At 43.7% G+C, this 21310-nt stretch overlaps 1 protein-coding gene across 5 annotated transcripts in view; it reads right to left on the bottom strand.

The window, feature by feature from the left end:
- The window catches only part of BACH2 (BTB domain and CNC homolog 2), a 374289-nt gene that overhangs the window by 295151 nt on the left and 57828 nt on the right, over positions 1-21310 (bottom strand). For 2 of the 5 annotated variants that reach the window (XM_082475208.1, XM_082475210.1), the window contains exon 1: positions 7414-20709. The exons of 2 other annotated variants lie outside the window; for them this stretch is intronic. The gene's annotated coding sequence lies outside the window, so the exon portion shown is untranslated. Of the gene's footprint in view, positions 1-5809; positions 6715-7413; positions 20710-21310 lie in introns of those variants that run through there. One more of the 5 variants, XM_082475209.1, reaches the window with a different exon arrangement.

Genomic DNA, 21310 nt, shown 5'->3' with positions numbered 1-21310 from the left:
GCTATATTTTAACAGGAAACTGTGATAAGGAAGAGGAAATGAAAGGATTATAAAGGAGAGAGACACTCCTGGTAACACAAAAAAACTGCCTTGAGAGCCAGACGGGGAGTAAGTAGAGTGCTAGCAGTACAGTGCCAAGGGGTAGAGTGTCAGCTGCTTTCAGATGACCGCTTCTGGCACGTATGCTGGGGGTTCCCCGTACGTAGTCAAATCCTAAGTCAGGATATCTGAGTTCAGCGCTGTCACTCTATAAAAGATCAATTTCAGTGATTTAGGAGTATCTTAATTAAAGGCACAGTACAGAAGAGCTCCCAAGAGGGGGCCTGGTTCAGCCTACTTCTCTTGCCTGGGCGGCTATTTAAACCAGAGGACACAAATTCAGATGCCTAAGGGGTCAAGAAAGAATGAGATGAGGGAATAGGCCAGAGAAGACAATGAGGAGTAGGGGGACTGGAGAGTCTGCCACTCAAGTGGAGCTCCAAGAAGGTAGGAACAAGGTACGTGGCCCCAGAGCTTCTGATATTCAAGAAAGACAAAAATATTGAGAGAGGGGCTTCCCTGGTGGCGCAGTGGTTGAGAATCTGCCTGCCAATGCAGGGGACACGGGTTCGAGCCCTGGTCTGGGAAGATCCCACATGCCACGGAGCAACTAAGCCCAAGAGCCACAGCTACTGATGCCCGCACACCTAGAGCCTGTGCTCGGCAACAAGAGAGCCCGCGATAGTGAGAGGCCCGTGCACCGCGATGAAGAGTGGCCCCCGCTTGCCACAACTAGAGAAAGCCCTCGCACAGAAACGAAGACCCAACACCACCAAAAATAAATAAATAAATTTAAAATTTAAAAAAAAAATACTGAGAGATTACGTAAAATCACATGCTTTTTCAACGTTGGCAATTGATGTTAATATTTTGGAAATCCCGTACGGGTTGGATTTGGTTGGTGAGGTTGCACCTGTTGTTGTACACCTTTCATGTCGGTCGGGGGATTCTTTGTTCCTTTACATCTCCAGGGCTGGTGGCTCCCAGCCTGTCTCCTGACCCTCTAGGGTTGTACTGCTGTGGCTTCCCTGGGCACAGGGAGCCCAGTGGGAAGAGTGGGCAAACCAGGGATGATCAGGGGTCACATCAGTCTGTATGTCAACTCTGCCTCTTGGCACTAACCTTCTCTGAGTCTCTATTCCTTCATCTGTAAAATCTGGGGAAATTCTTTATACCTCCTAAGATTATTTTGAGGATTAAATGAAAACATGAAGAAAGTACTGGATGCATGATGTTAAAAAAGATGAGGCTCTTCTCCTCTTCCTGTTTCCCATCACCACATCAATTACCCTAATGGATTATACCCAGTATAATCAATTACCCTACTGGATTATAAGTATTTCAAGGGAAGAGATTTTGTCTGTTTTATGCCCAGATAACCAGCACTTATCCCACTGCCTTACATGCAGTAGGCACTCAATATATGCAAAATTTAATTATAATGTTGTTATGGACTGAATGTTTGTGTCCCCCCAAAATTCAAATGTTGCCTAATTCCCAGTGCGATGATATTTAGAGGCAGGGCCTCTGGGAGGTAATTAGGTTTGGATGAGGTCATGAGGGCAGAGCCCCCATTGTGGGATTAGTGCCATTATAAGAAGAGATGCCAGCGAGCTCACATGTGTGCATGCATTCTCTCTCTCTCTCTTCCTCTCCTCGCCATGTGAGGATATAGTAGGAAGTCAGCTGTCTGGAAGAGAGCCCTCACTAGGAATCAAATGGGCTGGCACCTTGATCTTGGACTTACCAGCCTCCAGAACTGTGAGAAATAAACTGCTGTTTAGCTTCCCAGTCTATGGTATTCTGTTATAGCAGGCTAAATGGCTGGTGACAAACATTTAGGAAGATCTTCCTTCAATCTGGCACCAACTGAGCCTTTTTCTTCTCATTTTATGTTCTTCCGATGCTTTAATGGCAATATCTATATCTACTCCTCACTTGGCCAGAATATTTTGAGACTAAATGAAAAAACAGGTTCAAATTAAGAATAAAGTACTGAAGAGTTTTCTCTTAAGAAGTGTGGCATCACTTTTAGGTCAACAGGGTACAATTTGGGCACTCTTTGCATGCTTCAGAAGAAGAAAATTAAACATAAGCAATTTCATCACCCTACTAATAAATAAAGAATCATGCCTTAATTTTAGCATCCTCAACTCATGTTTGCCAACAGCGCATGTCACTGCCGGCAGTGTGCTTGGTGGCTGGCCACAGTTGGAGGCAAATCCCCAGGCCATTTGTCCACTTTGGATTGAGAAGGCTGGCTTGTATTCCTCTAGGACAAAGGTTTACTAACCATGACTGACTTACCCAGGTTTCTTTGATGTTATGCTGAAAGAATCCCAGAGACCTTCAAACAATCTCAGCTTCCTTCTCCCTTGGGGGGTTTGCTGAACAATTCAGGCAAACACATTTCCTGTGATTTGGTGAGAAGCTAAAATAACTCAACAGAAAGCCTAGTCAGTGGGGGACTTCAGAATGACCCACTGAAAAGGAAGATGATGGAAATCACTATGAAGGTATCTCTTTCCAGAAGCTCAAGGGGACCAGCTATCTCTCCAATAAAAGGTTTCTAATTAAGGGATTTAAATATTCTCAATAATACCTTGAAGATAGATAGGTCGTAGTGAGAGGCGATCGCCTTATTGGGAGCAGAGTGCTTACAGCGAAACTCATGTGTTTAGCAAGTCAGACTGGGTGTGATGCCTTGTTCCTCTGGGAAGAAACAGTCATTAATCCTCAGAAGAAAGCTCAATTTGCCACGATGGGCCCCTGTCGAAAGCAATCTCAGGGATTCACTGTTGACCTCTGCTTCCCTGAGGCTCACATTCTGTCCTCTCCAACACCAGCTTCTCCGCAGCGTGGCTTGTTCTTTGTGAGGGCACCCTGTGTCCTAAAGTTTGCTTCTGCCAGGGCCCTGGGGCTCTCAGTGCTCTCAAATGAGTTTAGCGTCAAAATAACTGAAGTTCCCACACCTTGCAGGTAGGGTAACTAGGGAGCCCGCAGCCATTCAAACAACAGAACACCGGATGCCCATCTCCCCAGTCCTGTGCCCCAAACACTCACACGCAGAGCCCCACACAGACTCTGCAGGGAATTCATCTTGCTGCTTTGGGCCAACAGTTCCTGTGGGAGTGTAAACACCACAGCCCCTAGAACCTACGGCCAGATCTGTGGCATCAGTGTCTTCTGGCACCTGCGTATCTCCCTTTCCTGCCTTAGAGCTCACGATGCACTTGTTATTTTCTATTTCATCCAACATACCTAAGGATTTTGGGGGTGGGTGGAGTGGGGCTGGGGGTTGGACGGGGGCCAGGCTGCACCAGCTCAGGATACTGTTCTGCCACAAATTCCAGTTTGGGGGTTCCCTAAACTCAATTCTGCCATATCCAGCCGTCCCCTCTGTGGCCATTTGGCTGTAATTCAGGCAAGAGCTAGAAATATGTTCTTTGTAGCGTACGCTGCATTGTTGTGACTCACACCCTGACTTTTCCTCGTAGCAGAGTGATGCTGGGTGAAGAAGAGCTTAAGGGTCAGGCCAGGCATTGAGAAATGTGCCCTCAGCCAGCATCAGCAGCGCAGGAAATTACCCCAAGGAAGCAGTCACCTCCCTGCACTCTCTGTACCCAGCTAGCTAAGTCTGTCCTGGGTTCTGAGGAAAGGAATGTGCCTGACGTTAACTTTTCAATGATCTAGAGCTGGATGACCGCACACTGACGTTTTGGTAGCACGAGAGAGGCAAGGGGGACGAGGAATGAGACATGCAACCACATGCCCACATCACACCCGTGGTCTGGAGAGGGGCCTCATCCTCCCACAGCAGCCAAGAGAACAGCCACAGAAAACGGCTCCAGCCGCTGACCTGGAGGCCTGGTCCCCGGGGGATCCTCTGATCTCATTACAGCAGTCGACACTAGTCCTCACAAAACAAACAGAGGAAATTTATGGCTGCCTTAGCCTGTGGAGAGCTCCACATTCCTTGCTTAACGAGAGTTCCAGCTTCGGAGACCACAGCCACTGGGATGGGGAGGATGTCTGCTTTGCTCCAAAGAAAGAACTGTGGTCCTGCCTTTTCCCCTCTTTCTGGGGCTGGAGAGGAAGGCGGTGAGCCTGGCGAGAGCCACTGAACTGGTGGCCTGGGGCTCTGCTCGGTCCCGGAAGAGAAGTTCCCTTTCTCTGTATGTCAACACCCCCAGGCGCAGTCAGTGGAGCCATTTACTCTTGACTAGCCCTGGGAAAGCGCAGCCTTGAAGGGTTCCACCTGCTGAGGCCAGAAGCCCGAGAGAGAGGCTGTCCTGTGTAACAAAACTCCAGGTTGTCTGGTGGGAAAATTTCTTCCCTAAAATACCCTTGGCTTGAGCCTTCGAAAACTTTACCTAACTTGGGGTTCCCACCTTTAGAATAAATGGCAGGAGGAAAAATGTTATTTTGTACCCTTTAAGTCCATCTCAGATGTAACTGAGCACCTAGACTAGGAGGTGGAAGGTGAACCTCCAAACCAAAATATGAACAGAGAGGTGGTCCTGAGTCGCGGTGATTCTACCCACCAGGGGACACCTGCAGGGCGTGGAGACATTTTTGGTTGTCACGACTGGAGGAGGGTGCTACTGGCATCTAGTGGGTAGAGGCCAGGGATGCTGCTATATATCCCACCAGGCACAAAACGGCCCCCACAATAAGAATTATCTGCTCTAAAATGTCAACAGTGCTGAAACTGAGAAATTCTGTTGTAGAAGGAACACTCAAGGATGCATGTAGGTTTAAAATAATGACAATTCTTAATCTCATTAAGATAATGTTGATATCACGCAGTCAAAATGCGTACAATTAACCACCACAAAAACTTACCAGTCCCCTCTTCGAGTAAAATAAATGAAAACTGCCTTGTAACTATGCAGAGTCAGATCATTAGGGCTGCCTAGAAAACAGTGGGGCAGCTTCAATTTTAGACCATAGGATCAGCACCGTCATGAGCGCTCTGCTTATTCCAGGTAAAGGTGTGATCTGCGTGCTTACCGTCATAATTCAGGGGTCAGTGCTAACAGAAAGAATTCATGAGCTCAGTTCCACGATTACTAAAACCATACATGTAACCTGAGTAGACCTAGGTCTGGGGGAAAAAACGGCAAGATATTTCAACTTTCAAAATACCAACATAATATGAGGAACCGTGGTGATGTTGACCTACATTCTGGGGAGGTTCAAAAAAGAGCTGCATAGTAGGACACTAAATAAATGCAGAATTGCAGAAAGGTACCATAATGAAAATCATCATGGTGCGTATTTTGGAATTCTCCCATTTCTAAGTTTCTGTACCTGTTTCAAAATATTCCCTTTCTCTACATAGCATACTTTCATCATCTCTGATGTAAGAATGTATATTTCAATAATCCACTCATCATTCTCTCATGAACTCTTTTATTCCAGCAAAAGAAGGAAAAATCCCCATCCAAGCACAGCGCATGCATGTAAGCAAATCTGAAGAAGCAGGAGGAGAAGAATTTCATGAATGAGCAGGGGACAGTTTTTTAATGAAATGTTTTAAAGGCTTGTAGTATAAACAATAAACAAAACGGATTCACTAAATGTTAATACTGTTTACCATGATGTTAAGAGCTGGGCTTTTTTTTTTTTTTTTTTCCCCCATGTTCCAGAAGCAAGAGGAAAATGAATACCTTGGTAGGGAAAAATGATACCTTCCTTGGCATTTCAAAACCATTGCTCAATGCCTCTTGAGCAAGGGAAGCCACCGTAATGACTTTATTTTACCTACCGCAACTATGGGGCACTTCGGAGTCATTCTCCACCATATCCCACTTTCCTTCCTCCACTCCAGCCCTGCTACATCATCTCTGGAAACCATTAACCCAGAGTCCTGTTGCAATTTTCCTCTCCTCCCTCCCCTGCTGCCTCAGTCACGCTGGAGTCGGGACAAAGCCAACTTGTATTACATCACACAGCCAACTCCTTTTTCTGTAAACCATCTCGTTGGTAGTTTACCACTACTGGAACCCAAGGCTGTCAACAGTGTGGTCTTTGTTTGGTGGGTGTTGCTTGAAAAATTAAGAAAAAAAAAAAGGAAGTTCCCCCATCCCTCCTTCCTCGTTTAAATACAGGCAGTGTGGGCTCAGGCACCTCTGCAGCCTGGCTCCACCCCGCCGTGTAAACGAGACATTACCTTATACACAAATGAATCTCCGCATTCCTCAGTCTAGCTGCTTCCCTGCACATTCCTCTGCCCCCCAGCTCACACTCCTCTGCCTTCCCCTCCTCTTTCCTCTGTCCCCACCCTCCTTTTTTTTTTTTTTTTTTTTTCCAATTTCCACTGCCTCACTGTGTTTTTGTGTAAATGATCTCACATGACTCAACAAATCCATCTGCCTGAAGCAGGCCAAGTCTGGAGCCCTCCCAGGAGGGAGGAGAAGAATTGCTTTGTGGAAAGGACCTGGAGCACTGCCCTTTCTCTGGCTCGAATTACCCGCCTGTCAGGCCTGACGGATTTGGCTAAAAATAAAAGGAAGCGGGCCGTGAAAAGCAGATGAATGGGCTCAGCAGTTCCTTAGATAACATGGGCCTGCTGTGGCCCCAGAGCTCCCCAAACAGAAACTTCAAATGCGGGGCTTGGGAGGGCAGGGATGGGGCGTCCAAGTGAAAGTAGAGGGGGTGGGACAGGGCCTGGGGCATAGAATTCTGCCTGAGGACTTTGTGTGTCTCTGTGTGTGTGTGTGTGTGTGTGTGTGTGTGTGTGTGTGTGTGTGTGTGCGCGTGTATGTGTACGTATGAGAGAGACAGAGACGGAGAGACAGAGAGAGATACTCATAGAAAAAGGTCCTCAGAAACACACTAGAGTTTAGTGGAGTGAAGGCTTGGCTCATTAAGGAAAAAAAGGAAGAAAAAAATGTTGTTTCCACTACAAAATTACCCTTCTCCCTACCTCCCAACACCAGACACTTTAAGCCTCCCTATGATGTCACTTCTGCATTCAGAGCCAGCAAAGAGCTCAAATCTTTCTTGTGAGTAGATGCCCAGCGCCCGCCCGCCCGCAGTGGGTATTAAGCACTTAGGTTGGCAATGTAATGACACACTGTAACAATCTGTAATATGAAGCAGTCAGCAAAGCCCTGGCTCCGGGAGCTGTTTCTCCCAACCATTAACCATATGTTTGGCTCCCCAGCTAGCCTAGCAAGTGCGGTTCCAGCTCACCATCTGGTTTCTATCCACACAAGCAACTGCAAAGCACAGACCATCTCCCTCTGGAGCCGTGTGTTTCTTTTTCTCTCTTTTCCGTTCTGCCCTTCCCCTTTCCGCCTCCCAGCTCCTTCGGTTCCCTCGGCTAAAGAATTCTCTGCCATTCATCACGTGCAAAGAAAACTTTACCTGGCGGCAGCGGCAGAGCCATTAAGAATGCACAGCTGTATTGTAAACACGCCAGAGGGCCGGTTCCCATCCGCATCCGTCGCACGCGGTCCCTACCCCCTTCCTCATCTCCTATTGAGAGCTGACACTTGATCCAGGATGTTAAAAATAGGTACATTCTTGACAGATCCAGGGGTTGTTGTGGTGCCCTTCACACTCACTCCAAATTCTGGGAGTGGGGCTTTAAAACACACACACACACACACACACACACACACACACACACACACGTCCCTAAGTTTGCCTCAACATTCAATCCGCATTACATCAGTCTCACCCAGATGACATACCGGCTGCAAATAACCAAGTCAACGAAAGGATTCTATTCCTTTCTCTGCCCTAAAGGATTCGATCCCAAGTGTGTATTTTTCTTTCTTTCTTCTTTCCCTCCAGAGCCCAAACTGAAACAGATGACGCTTCAGAAGAATAAGAGCACACAGCCTTTTTCAACAAACTGATAATTTGCAAAACTTAGGCTTATTTACATTGGCATTTTAATAGTATACAGTCATGACATGAAACAGACTACTGGAATTCAGATGCTTTTCTTGCAAGGTCTCCAAAGTATTTATCCCAGATTTTCTCCTTCACGTGATTTCAGGTACTTTATAACTTTTTAAAAATTTAAGAAGAGACATTTGATAAACAGAAATTAGATAATTTTCCCGTCCCTACAAGAATTATATGTGCATTACCAGCCCATTTTACTGAATTAGGAACTTAAAGATAATTCTTTCCCACACCTTAAAAAAAAAAAAAAGCTGATTTCTCACATACCAAGAACAAAAGGAAGAATATCACTAAAAAGTGATTAAGCAGAATGTCAGATTTTATCAACGTGGCAGAGCTACAGAGGCTCTGTCAGGGGAGCACTGTTTATTCAGGGTAACAAGTGTGCCAGGAGGCCACTGCCTGAGCGGACGTATTACACCCACTGTCTTTGTCAGCCCTAGTTTCATAATCTGAGATAGGTCTTTTGTTTGCTGTTTCTACGAATAAGGGACATTAAAGTTCTGCTGCAGGTAGGTTTTAGAGAATGACAGAAAAAAAACTTTCAATTTCAGAAGGCTTAAATTGTCTACAGAAGGTGTGTTCCATCAAATGCTGTTTTAACCCCCAAATCACAGTACAGACTTAAGATGAATTACCATGATTACAATATCACTAATAAAAAGAAAGAAAAATGATCAATTCACAGCTTCAACATTTTCATAGTTTACCTGGCTCTTTGAAGCCAGGAATCAATTTATTACATAATTACCGGTGCCCCCGGCCCAATGCTACCAGGATCCCTGGGGGTGCGGGGACCTTGGACATCAGAATTTTTGACAGCTTCCCAGCTGTAGCTATTGGGCAGCCAGAGTTGAAAAGTCTTGCTCTGTGTAAACTTCTGTGATAATAGAAACTACCTCACCAAAACCAGAAAGAAGCCTTTGGAATGGAAATGTAAATGAAATTTAGGATTAGAACAGTGGCTTTCAAACTTGTTTAGAAGTGAAATCTTCAATCAAATGAAATCTTATATGAAATCCCTGTAAACAAAAGAGTAAAAGTGGTCATGTTTATGTCATTTTATGTTCTCAGTCTATACAATATCCATAGATTTCATAAATTCAAATGTATAATATTTTAAATTGCCATAAGTCAACCAGTGAGAACAAAGAGGCCATTTTATTGAACACAAAAGTCTGAAATTGGGGTTATGGCTGAGAGGCCCAGTGCTATCCGCCTCGGCATCCAATTTTTTGCATGGCTAATGGTTCAGATGATCAAGGGTGGATGCATGCGATAATAGCAGTTTGTGCAGTAGGATGAAATTAATTCATACATTAATTTAATAAATGTCAATTAAATGTCTAGTACACACCAGGTACTGCCCTCAGGGGTCATTGGAGGAATAAATTGCAGCCTTTTCCCTGGAGAAGCCTGGTTAAGAAGACACCTAATGGCAGCACAGCAAGGCCAGCACAACAATGGAGGTACCAACCAAGAGCTTGCTGTGGGGAGACGGGGGCATAACTTCAGCAGCAGCATGGGACAATTAAGTCAGGTCCTAAAAATCTGAGTAGGAATTTTACAGCCAGCAAAGAAAGGGAAGGACAGCTCAGAATGAAGGAACAGAATGTGAAAAAAAAAAACCCAAAAAACCAACAGCAACAACCCGTAAGTATAAATAGGCTTGGTGAGTTCTGGGGGTTATGAGAAACTCTGAGGAGAGCAGGAAGGGCTGGGATTTGAGGCTGAAAAGGGAACTGAGGCCAAGTTATAAGAAACTTTAAATGTCATGATACAGCTTAGACCAGCACTGAGCAACAGAAACCTAAGGTGACCACACACATAACTTCAAATTTTCTAGTAGTCACATTAAAAAAGTAAAAAGAAACAGGAGGAATCAATTCTAATGATATGTATTTAACCCAACAGATCTAAAACATTACCATTTTGACATGTAATCAATATGAAAATTATTAATGAGATATAGTACATTTTTTATACTGTCTTTTTATTTTTATCTTTTTAAATTTGTTTTTTATTGAAGTATAGTCGATTTACAGTGTTGTGTTAATTTCTGCTGTACAGCAAAGTGATTCGGTTATACATATTATATATAAACATTCTTTTTTTCTTATATGCTTTTCCATTCTGGTTTATCACAGGATATTGATGATAGTTCCCTGTGCTATATAGAGTAGAACCTCGTTGTTTATCCATCCTATATGTAATAGTTTGCATCTGCTAATCCCAAACTCCCAATCCATCCCTCCCCCACCTCCCCTCTCCCTTGGTAGGTAACCACAAGTCTGTTCTCTATGTCTGTGAGTCTGTTCCTGTTTCGTAGATAAGTTCGTTTGTGTCATATTTTAGATTCCACACATAAGTGATATCATGTGGTAGCTGTCTTTCTCTTTCTGACTTACTTCACTTAGTATGATCATCTCTAGTTTCCAGCCACATACTAAGTTTTTTTAGAATAGGGCATGGGTTTTATACCTATAACACATCTCAATGTGGATTGGCCACACTTTAAGAGCTCAAGAGCCACGTGTGGCCCGTGGACACTGTCCTGGACAGCTCAGGTTTGCACCCGATCCTGCAGGCAGTGTAGGCCAATGGACTTGCTGGGATGTGTCTTATGAGGAGACAAATGCGGCAACAATGTGGAGAACCAGAGGGAGTACTGGGTCTGGGAGAAGCTGGCGAGGCTGCTTTCATAGTCCAGGCCAGGGAAGAAGAGAAAGATAAGGCTCAGAATCAGGACAGTCGACCTGGCACGGCAGTGGGATGGCATGGAAGGGTCCGAGTCAAAAGACATTTCTAGAAAGAATTCAGAAAACTGTAAATAAGTGTCCATGAGGGATGAAGGTGAAGGAACCATGGAACCATCCAACATGTTTTTAATGCTAGAATTTGTGCTTCGTGTGAAAAGTTACTGACGGTGTATTTAGTACGAGGCTGCACTGCTCCTTCCAAGCTCGCTTCCCTCTGCGGTCGAATCCAATGCCGTTTCATGAACACGTACGAAGGATTCCCCACGTGGCAGGCAATGCCAGGCACTGACAGGAAGGAGACACAAGTCTTCCTTTCAAGGGGCTCAAATATGAGTGTGGGAGACAGAACAGCAAATGACAACAGTGTTAAGTGCATGAATATTGCACTTACCATCTTAACGGAAAAACCCGAACGAACTTTTTGGCCAACCCCATAGAAGGCTGTGAAAGGAGGTCTCTAAAATGTTCCATAAAATACAACATAACTATTTCCTATAATATATTCAGTGGCACTTTTGAGATGGCAGGGAGTGGGGCTTTCAGATAGTAGTTGGCTTATGAACTGACTTTTAAAACTGATGCAGCATATGTTTTACTGCTGTGTTTGTACCTGGTTGCACTGTATTAAGAGAATCCTGATATTCCCAGGTCACTACAGGTATGACTCCCTGTCTGAATCCTGGTCTCTAAACTTAGAGACCAAACAGATTCAGACAAGTTTTCAGGTGAATCTCTTGCTATCTGCTATTCTTATTGCTTACCATTTGAAACTGGGAAACCAAACTGACGTGAATAACACTGTATCCTTTGCCACTAGAACTCACTCCGGGAAATTTCCATATCCAAATTTTGGAAATGAGTGGATTGGAACAGCAAGGAACACTTAAATTGGAAATCATAACAGTTCTTTAGCAATTCGCTTTGTAATCTCGTGATCTGCCTCAAACTAACCCAAAACCTTGAAAAAATGCAGTTGTTAATCCCATTTCCAAGAGAAAGCTCTAATTTGAAAAGATGAGTGCACCCCATGTTCACAGCAGCACCATTTACAATAACCAAGACATGGAAGCAACCTAAATGTCCATCAACAGAGGAATGGATAAAGAAGATGTGGTACATATATACAATGGAATATTACTCAGCCATAAAAAGGAACGAAATTGGGTCATTTGTAGAGACGTGGATGGACCTAGAGACTGTCATACAGAGTGAAGTAAGTCAGAAAGAGAAAAACAAATATTGTATATTAATGCATATATGTGGAATCTGAAGAAACTGGTATAGATGATCTTATTTACAAAGCAGAAATAGAGACACAGACGTAGAGAACAAATGTATGGATACCAAGGGGGAAAGGGGTGGGGTGGGATGAACTGGGAGATTGGGATTGACATATATACACGATTGATACTATGTATAAAATAGATAACTAATGAGAACCTACTGTATATTACAGGGAACTTTACTCAACGCTCTGTGGTGACCTAAATGGGAAGGAAATCCAAAAAAGAGGGGATATATGTATACGTACAGCTGATTCATTTGCTGTACAATATAAACTAACACAACATTGTAAAGCAACTATACTCCAATAAAAATTTTTTTAAAAAGGAAAAAAAAAGACTTTTTAATTTCAAATTTTAATTACTAACGATGACCTAACAATTACTTGATTTCTTTAATAATCAATCAAGGAAAATCCGAAATGTACAGTGGGGATACAGGACCATAAAACAGAATGTTCACTTCCTGTACAACTGGCCACTTAAGAAGCGTACACCCAGCGGAGGCTCCCTAGCCCTGCCTGGCATGTAACTGAGCATGCTGTATTTATCTAACAGGAGGAATTCACTTGTTCAATTTGTGATCAGGCTGGAATCTGAAAAATACTGGTACAGACTTCCTTATTGACAACTCATTTATAACACGTTCAAATATAGAAGCCAAAACAGCAGAAAACACTTAATTTCAAGGTTAATATGTCCAATTCAATGCGTCGGTGGTCCCAATGTGTGAAAATTTGGTATGTAACACATTTAAGTGTGCATGTTTTTAAATCATGATTATAAAAAATTGCTCTAAATATATTAAAAATAAAATGCAAATTAAATGCTTGCACAGCCCCTTAAATATCTCCAGGGAACTTCTGCAGACCAGAGTTTGAAGATGGTTAGTGTAGGGCCTTTGAGGTCAAAATGTAAATCTAAGAGCAATACTCTGCTGCCCCTACTACTTAAGGATCATCAAGTCATTCCCAAACTTCAGCTGGGAGAAGATACCATCCTTCATTATCCTAAAAAGTAGGGAAGCTGGAAAACAAAACCGCAGAAAATGTTTTAAGATTCACTAGTAAATTAGAATTTAAAAGGCTAGGACCCAAATCTGAGACACATCATTCACTTCTTAACGCTGTTCATTCACTAATTCACTCAACAGTATTTACTGAGCACCTACTACATGTCAGGCACTGTTCTGAGACTTGGGATAATCCGTGAAGAAAACAGACAAAATCCCCTACCTTAGTGGAATCTAGAGTCTAACGGGGGGAGACAGATAATAAACACAAATAAGAAACATAATACATTACTTTTGTTATAAGGTGATAGGTGCAATAAAAAAAATTGAGCTCAGAGGAATCGGGAATGGGGTGGAAGAGAAAGGCTGCAATTCTAAATAGATGTTCAGGGTGGGTGAGAAGGTGAAAACGGATCAAGAGCTCACATAAATTTTGGGCAGGCCATCAGGAGTGTGTGTGGAGGGTGTGTGTGTGTGTGTGTGTGTGTTACAAGAACAAAAGTTTGCATTTATCTGAAGATGAAGTGAAGTCTGGATAAGGCCTTCATTCATTTGATTTACCATTGAGAAACTTTCCTTAGCTTAATGGAATGTCCCCATTTCTCTCAATCAGCCCAGTGAAAGACATAGTTTGTGAAAAATATTTTAAAAGCACGGCACCTTCTATGAAGAAAAAGGCCCGTTTCTAAACGCCTGCTAAGCAGAAAGTGTTTGCCACTGTCAGGAATACACTCGGCACATCCTCTAATCTGCATTATCCCCCAGCCACATCCCACCCACACGCAGACCCCAGCCGGCCAGCTCAGCAAACGTGCACCAGCTCAGACTCCTGTAGAACAATGGGGTCTTTCAGGCCTTACAATCTGGTGAAGAAACAGGCTGGAACGTCATGGGAAAAATTAGGAAATATCGGAGGAAAACAGCTCACAAAGTGAGGGGTGGAACCATTGCTCACATGTTCTAAGTCTGGAACAAAGAGAAACAACCGTGATAGCCCCCTGCCTGCTCTGACCCTGCTCATTTCAAAAGAGAGGCGTCCTAAACCCCTTTTCTATTCTCGGGGATTACAGCAGCAAGACGTAGACAAGACACCAGAATGAGGAATTTTCAACCTAAAGAAGCAGAGTTCATTTCAAAAGCTTTACCCTCAAGAAAAGCATAATAACCAACCCAAACTACCAGCCTTTTTGTTCAGCGATCCAGAACACCAACGCGATTACAGACCAACTGGACTTCAACCACCACACAAAGGAAAACAGAAACTCCTACCGCGATACCATGTATTTTTTAGCTCTTCCCAAGTATTCTTGCTATGAAATCTCACACAACCAGCCCCACCTCAGCAGTCCTTCCTCATCACCTGCCACACCCAGTTTATACCTTTCCCACCAGCCTAGCTCAATTCTCCATCTCCCAGCCTTTGCCAAAAGCTGTTCCACTTGCAAATTATCAATACCTGTCTCCTCTTACCCACCAAACAACATCTCTGTTGCCTTAAAAAATCTCAGTTTGAGACCTAGTACTTACTGCAAAATGAATTTCCAGATCAATCCAGTACATTTGCAAACTTGTCAACAAATGTACACTTCTGCTTTAATACGTCTTTATAACCCCACTATATTTGCCAGTGGATAAGTTAATCTGACTTTTCCAAACTTCCGAAGGAGAAAATTTGCACCGTATTTCTATCTGTAAGATTTTATCAACTGTTAAGCACTGCAGGCATGGCAGCCATCTCCCATGAGTGAATCTGATGGTCAACTATTTTGGGAAAAGACTTGTAAGTGGTTTATTATTATAAAGCATTATGTGGAAAAGCTGTTTATTTTACTCTTGGAAGGAAAAAGCAATGTGTATAAAAATCACAAAAATGTTTTAAAATGTAAAACAATTTCAAAAGAAGTACATCTCATAGTGAAAATAAGAGAGAACCTTACAAAGATACCCCACAGACATGTCACCAGTATTACTCCAAGAGCCTAAGCATAAGAATCACCTTTGGGGAGAAACCATCATTTGACAGCGAGGTAGAATTGGGAGTCAGGTAGTGAACTGAGCAGAATTAAATGCAAATTAATCATGCTGGCTAAAATGCAAAGGAGGACGGTGGTGAGACACTGTCAGAGGTAAGAAGTGAGTTCAGGCCCCAGAAGGGATTCCATAGTCAGCACCCTTGTGAACTTACAGACCAAGTTCTTAAACCACTGGTTCAAACTGCTGCTCATGAGAATCGCTTTGGAGGGCTTTTGAAAAGCCCATTGCGCAGGCGACATTCCACACTAATAAGATCAAATGTCTGGGGTGGGAGTTGGGCATCTGTGGTGTTTAAAGATCCCCAGGTGATTCCAATGTGCATCAAGGTTTTGGAACCACTGTCCCAGACTCTACCCGTACGTAGAGCACAACAACTGACATTAAAGATGGTGATGGCGATCAGTCCAGGTTAGCTGACACTGTTAAGTGGGAAATCACTCCTTTGGTTCATCTTCTTTGATTATCATAATGTGGCCTAATACAAATTTTTATTTTTATTGATTTATTTTTTGGCCGTGCCGTGCAGCTTGCAGGGTCTTAGTTCCCCGACCGGGCCTCGAACCTGCGCCCCCTACAGTGGAAGCGCAGAGTCCTAACCACTGGATCGCCAGAGAAGTTCCAATTACACAGTTTTTAAAAGGCCCTAAATGAACCTGAGGCTTTGAGATTTAGACTAGGAAAGGGAAACCAGGCATGATGGTAGGTACAGGTCCTAAGAGCAACAATAATAATTGGAATGTTGCCCATTGTGCCATCAAGGGACCTGGCTTTAGAGGTAGCAGCCTGGATGCAAGGCCTTGGCCAGTCATCTGTTAGATGTGGGGCTGCCCACAACCTCTCTGTCCCAGGACCCTAGTGGTCCATCTGGGGCAGTGGTTCTCAGCCTGGGCCGCTTATCAGCATACCCAGGTGCAGGCTGCAACCCCACACATTCTGACTGGTCTGGAATGGGGTCCGGGGATCCATAGATTTTAAAAGCTCTCCAGGTGACGGTTGTGTCATGTGAGTGTAGAGAACCACAGCAGAGAGATTATGAGAAAGGGCTCTGAGGCCTCACCACTTGCATTCAAAACCCCGCTCCGCCAGTTACTAGCTTTGGATCAGTTTCCTTAACTGTAAAAACAGAGCTAACTGATGACGCCACCTCTGTTGTGAGGCTTAACTGATCGCCCTCCCTGGATTATTGTGAGGATTCGACGTCATACCTGCTACATAGCAAATGCTCAATTTTACATTTTCACATACAGACACATACGTGTATTTGTCATGCGATTAAATGGCATATGTATATAAAGTGCTTAGCACTGTCTCCTGTATATAGAAGTGCTCAGTAAATATTGGCTAAGCTGGTGCTGAAGCTGACAACAGCGGTAGTGGAAAAACTTACTGGAACTGGCTGTCTTCTCTTTGGGATTTCATCTTCTCCTCACTGCGTGGCAGCCTTTGCTTCGGAAATAAAACCTAAAATATATGAGGATTGGCGTGGGGGGTGTACCTTTCTGCTCTCTCTTAATTATCCAGAGGTCCACTAACTGGGGAGGGCTAATTCTGCTGCAAAGAGATGATGGAAATGTGGGTTTAACGGCAAAGAAGAGAAATGTGGCGACCTGCCCCTCCCCACACGATGATCAGCAGCCGAACTTGACAGCCAGAGGAAACGCAACCTCCTCATTTCCTAGGGGGAACTCAGAGTGGAAACGTGTTTTGTCCAAGATCACGCTGTTCGTGGCAGAACTGGGATCTGGCTTCAGCACCGAGCCCTTGCACTGACCCTCCCTGGTGACGAGCATGTCTGGGCGGCCCCCTGTCAGAGGGGAGATGCGGTACCCAGGGTCAAGGCCAACGTGAGGGGTGAGGAATGTGGTGCCCTGTTTTCCAACCGCTTCCTTCCTCACTCTGCCCAGTTCCCTTCCCTGATCCAAAGTCCACGCCCTCCAGGCCGTTTCCGGCTGAGATGGAGGATATGGGACACTAGAAAGCAGCCGTGCTTTGCTTTGCGGCCAAATTGCTTTCTCGGAGATGTTCAGTTCCAGTTTTATAACATAAGACAATTATAAAAAAGGTTAAATTTCCCAGTGTTTCATTTACGCAGAACTGTTCAGGGGTGTACATATATTAAGGGATGCTTGCATAGTTTTTATCCACTGACCAAGGACAGGAAATCCTGTCTTCCAGCTGCTGAGTCTCAGACCACTCCATCCGAATATTCTTGCTGACAAATGTGACCTTGTCTCGGTTCTGAAGAATTTAAATACTCCCTCAATGTCATTTCTACTTGATCTTAGCAAGATGACCAAACTGCAAATTCAAATACCACTTAGTAAAAGTACACCATTCACGTCCAGTTACCAATCCCCCCTCCAATTCCAATCCAGTGACCCTGGGCTGGAACCTAATCTAAAAGATTACAAAGCAACATCCTGATGAGTTGTCATGGCAACACCTAGATGTCAGATATCCCATGTCCCAGGGCTGTAAATTCTCATTTTTAGCCTACTTATATCCCACTATTTCATGTATAACAACCAACTAAAATGCAATTTGATATGTCAGCTGCTAAACATAATAAGAGATGCCATTTGCTATTATAGCCAATAATAAAAGATTTCTAGTTGCTTCTGTTTTCAAAGATACAGCAAATCACTGTGTATTCTAAGTCCACTGGACCGGTCCTCAAAGAGAGACTATTTAGCCAGACTTCCTCCATTTTTACTTAATTAGTCAATATTTAAGAGAGCCTTGGAGATGAAAAGAACTCTGGTGAAAGCTTGGCATTATTATTTTCTGAACAGGAGGAAATGCACTGATCTTCAAACTTTCAATAGACACAGTATATTTGATCCAAAAGAAAAAACACACACATACAAAAACCCTGACTGTGATCCAAGCCTTTCAAGGGCACAAATCTACAACAAGGGTGCCTTGCAAGACCTTCAATTCTTTATAACTGGAGAAGAGAGAAATTCGTATTCTTGAAATCTAGGTAATGCAACATCTTGTTTTAATCAGCAGTTTTGTTTTGGGCTGAATTTTTGAAATCCTAACCCCCAGTAAGTCAGAATGTGACTGTATTTGGAGACAGAGCCTTTAAAGAGGTATTTAAGGTTAAATGAGGTTACCAAGGGGAACCCTACTCCAATCTGACTGGTGTTCTTATAAGAAGAGGAGATTAGGACACAGACACAGGCAGAGGGAAGATCATGTGATCTTCGGCCATCTACAAGCCAAAGAGAGAAGCCCTGAGACGAAATCCACCCTGCTGACATCGTGATCTAGGACTTCCAGCCTAGAAACAGAAATAGAAATTTCTATTGTTTAAGCCAAGCAGTCTCTGGTACTTTGTTATGGCAGCCCTAGCAAACGAACACAAGTTTCCACCTTTTCTGCTCAATGTCAATTCACCAAGAGTGGCTTTATCTCGGGTATGATGGGGTCAAACTTCCCCCTGTAGGTCTCTCTCCCTGCCTGCCCTCCACCTGGAGCTCAGGTGGGGTTCACTAAGCACACACAGGGGCGGGCTGAGCTCTATGACAATCGGGAAAGATCTCTCTTGAAATTCCCATTTGCTAAAAAAGCATTAAAACCACCTCTGTAAATAGCAAAGTTGATTTCTAGAGTTGTGTGTTTATTTTTATTTTCTCTGCTTATCATCTAGCAGAAATGCTAATGAGGAAAGAAATGTCCAGGAGATGAACAACAGGCCCAGAGGGAAAGAGAAAGGAAGACATGGATGATACACAAACCAGATTATCAGTCTTGAAATAATCCAGAAGTAGACATGTGATAAATCACACCACATGGGCTTTTTTAATCCTAAAAATAAGCAGAATGCAGACAGGTGTACATGGGGCTGCATGCGAACAGCTTTAAACCAACACTAACCACCACCTGTGTAGACGTGCAAAACTCTTTTTCTGCTAAAATTCTAAGAGACCTTTTCTCCTTTTGAGTTTTGAAAATCAACGTCTACTACACGCGTCTTTCCATCTTCATGACAGCTGCCAGAAAGTTCAAAACCACGCTTACGGCCTGCCTCTAGCAAGTCCAAAAACGGTCTTCCTGAAATCTTTTATTAATTCCTAGCCTCATTTTCCAACTTTTTGTTACCAGCTTTAACGGGGTGTATCTTTGGAGTCAAATGTTCCCTTTTTGTAGTAACGTGGGGTATTATTAACTAGATAGCCGTCATTAAGCCCCAAATATTTATGGGTGTTTCTCTTCCAGAGCCTCTGTTTGATCCGTGAGACGGCAGATTTCATGCTTAAACGAAAATCTGTTTCAGCTCCCGGAGAAGCTGAAGCAACATCAATCTCCCATACTTGTTTTCATCACAATAGACATTTATAAGCTAAAATAGAGAAGAGAGCTAGGCTAAGAAGCTGGGACCATGATGCAGTGGGAAGTCACCCTTTTGTATTCGGTTGCTTGCACTCAGGATGTTGGCCGGCACCCAGAAGACACAAAAATTCCCTGGGGTAAAGGATTTATTGGACCACCGGCCCCTCCTTTCTTCCATGTGAGTGTCACTACAGCAGATCTACAGCAAAGCCTGCCCTTGGTACCAGCCTTCAGCCTGCTTGGATGGACCCTGTCTGCTCCCATCTGCCTGTGCACACAGACTGCCAGCCCAGCTCCACTCCCAGTAATATCTGCTCAACTATTTACAGTGCTGGCGTGGCATTACATACATCTGGGTTTGAATTTACTGGCTGTGTGATCTTGGACGAGATACTAAACACTCTCTTGAGTCTCAGGTGCCTCATCTGAAAGTTGGGATGATATAGAAAGTCCCTGTAGGGATTTATGTGAGGATTGAATTAAATAACACACATAGGTCCTAAGTTACATGTCTGGCATACCACAGTCAACACTCAATAAATATTAGCTATTATCATTATCATTATTATCATCATTCTTTTTTTCAAAATTAGTTTTTATTGGAGTACAGTTGATTTCCAACGTTGTGTTAGTTTCTGCTGTACAGCAAAGTGAATCAGTTATACATATACATATATCCACTCTTTTTAAGATTCTATTCCCATACAGGTCATTACAGAGTACTGAATAGAGTTCCCTGTGTTATACAGTAGGTTCTTATTAGTTATCTATTTTATATATAGTAGTGTGTATATATTATCATAATTCTTTAAAGAATGGCTGGTGTTCAGTGTAACCTCTTGGTCTTTCTGTTTTTTTTATTGACGTATAGTCGATGTATAACATTATATAAGTTACAGGTGTACAATATAGCGATTCACAATTTTTAAAGGTTATACTCCATTTGTAGTCATTATAAAATATTGGCTATATTTCCCGTGTTGTACAATATATCTTTGTAGCTAATTTATTTATTTATTTTTTTAAAGATTGATTGATTGATTGATTGATTGCTATGTTGGGTCTTCGTTTCTGTGCTAGGGCTTTCTCTAGTTGCGGCAAGCGGGGGCCACTCTTCATCGCGGTGCGCGGCCTCTCACTATCGTGGCCTCTCTTGTTGTGGAGCACAGGCTCCAGACGCGCAGGCTCAGTAGTTGTGGCTCACGGGCCCAGTTGCTCTGCGGCATGTGGGATCTTCCCAGACCAGGGCTCGAACCCGTGTCCCCTGCATTGGCAGGCAGATTCTCAACCACTGCGCCACCAGGGAAGCCCAGCTAATTTATTTTATACGTAGCAGTTTGTACCTCTTAATTCCCTACCCCTCTATTGCCCCTTCCCCCTTCCCTCTCCCCACGGGTAACCACTAGTTTGTTCTCCGTATCAGTGAGTCTGCTTCTTTTTCGTTATATTCAGGAGTTTGCTGTCTTTTTCAGATTCCACATATAAGTGATATCATACAGTATTTGTCTTTCTCTGACTTATTTCACTTCGCATAACGCCCTCCGAGTCCATCAGTAGGCTCTCTCCCAGGATTATTTCATTTCTGTGTGATCAGCGAGAGCGCCAGCCCCAGCCCTGTGGACCAGGCAGGAGGTGCCACACCTGAGCAGAAAGAGTGAGGCCCACCAGCCCTCTGGTTTGGAATGATACCTCACTTCATGCATGCATTTACATGGTCAGAGGAGTGTTTAGAGAACCAGATTTAGTGTTAACACGTGAGTCTGAAAAGCCTGTCTTCTTGGGGCTTTTGCTGGCAGAGCAGCAGAATGAGAACACGCCCCAGCTCCTAATCACCACCTTCATCAGCGATGCCAGTGCCCACAGTGGGGTCTTCTGGGCTGTGCGGATTGGGGAGCAGGTGAGGTAGTTACATTTCCTGGAAA

Source organism: Balaenoptera physalus (genome assembly GCF_965194825.1).
Source record: "Balaenoptera physalus genome assembly, chromosome: 9".
Taxonomy (NCBI): Eukaryota; Metazoa; Chordata; class Mammalia; order Artiodactyla; family Balaenopteridae; genus Balaenoptera; species Balaenoptera physalus.
This window is presented reverse-complemented; position numbering and strand designations above follow the sequence as displayed.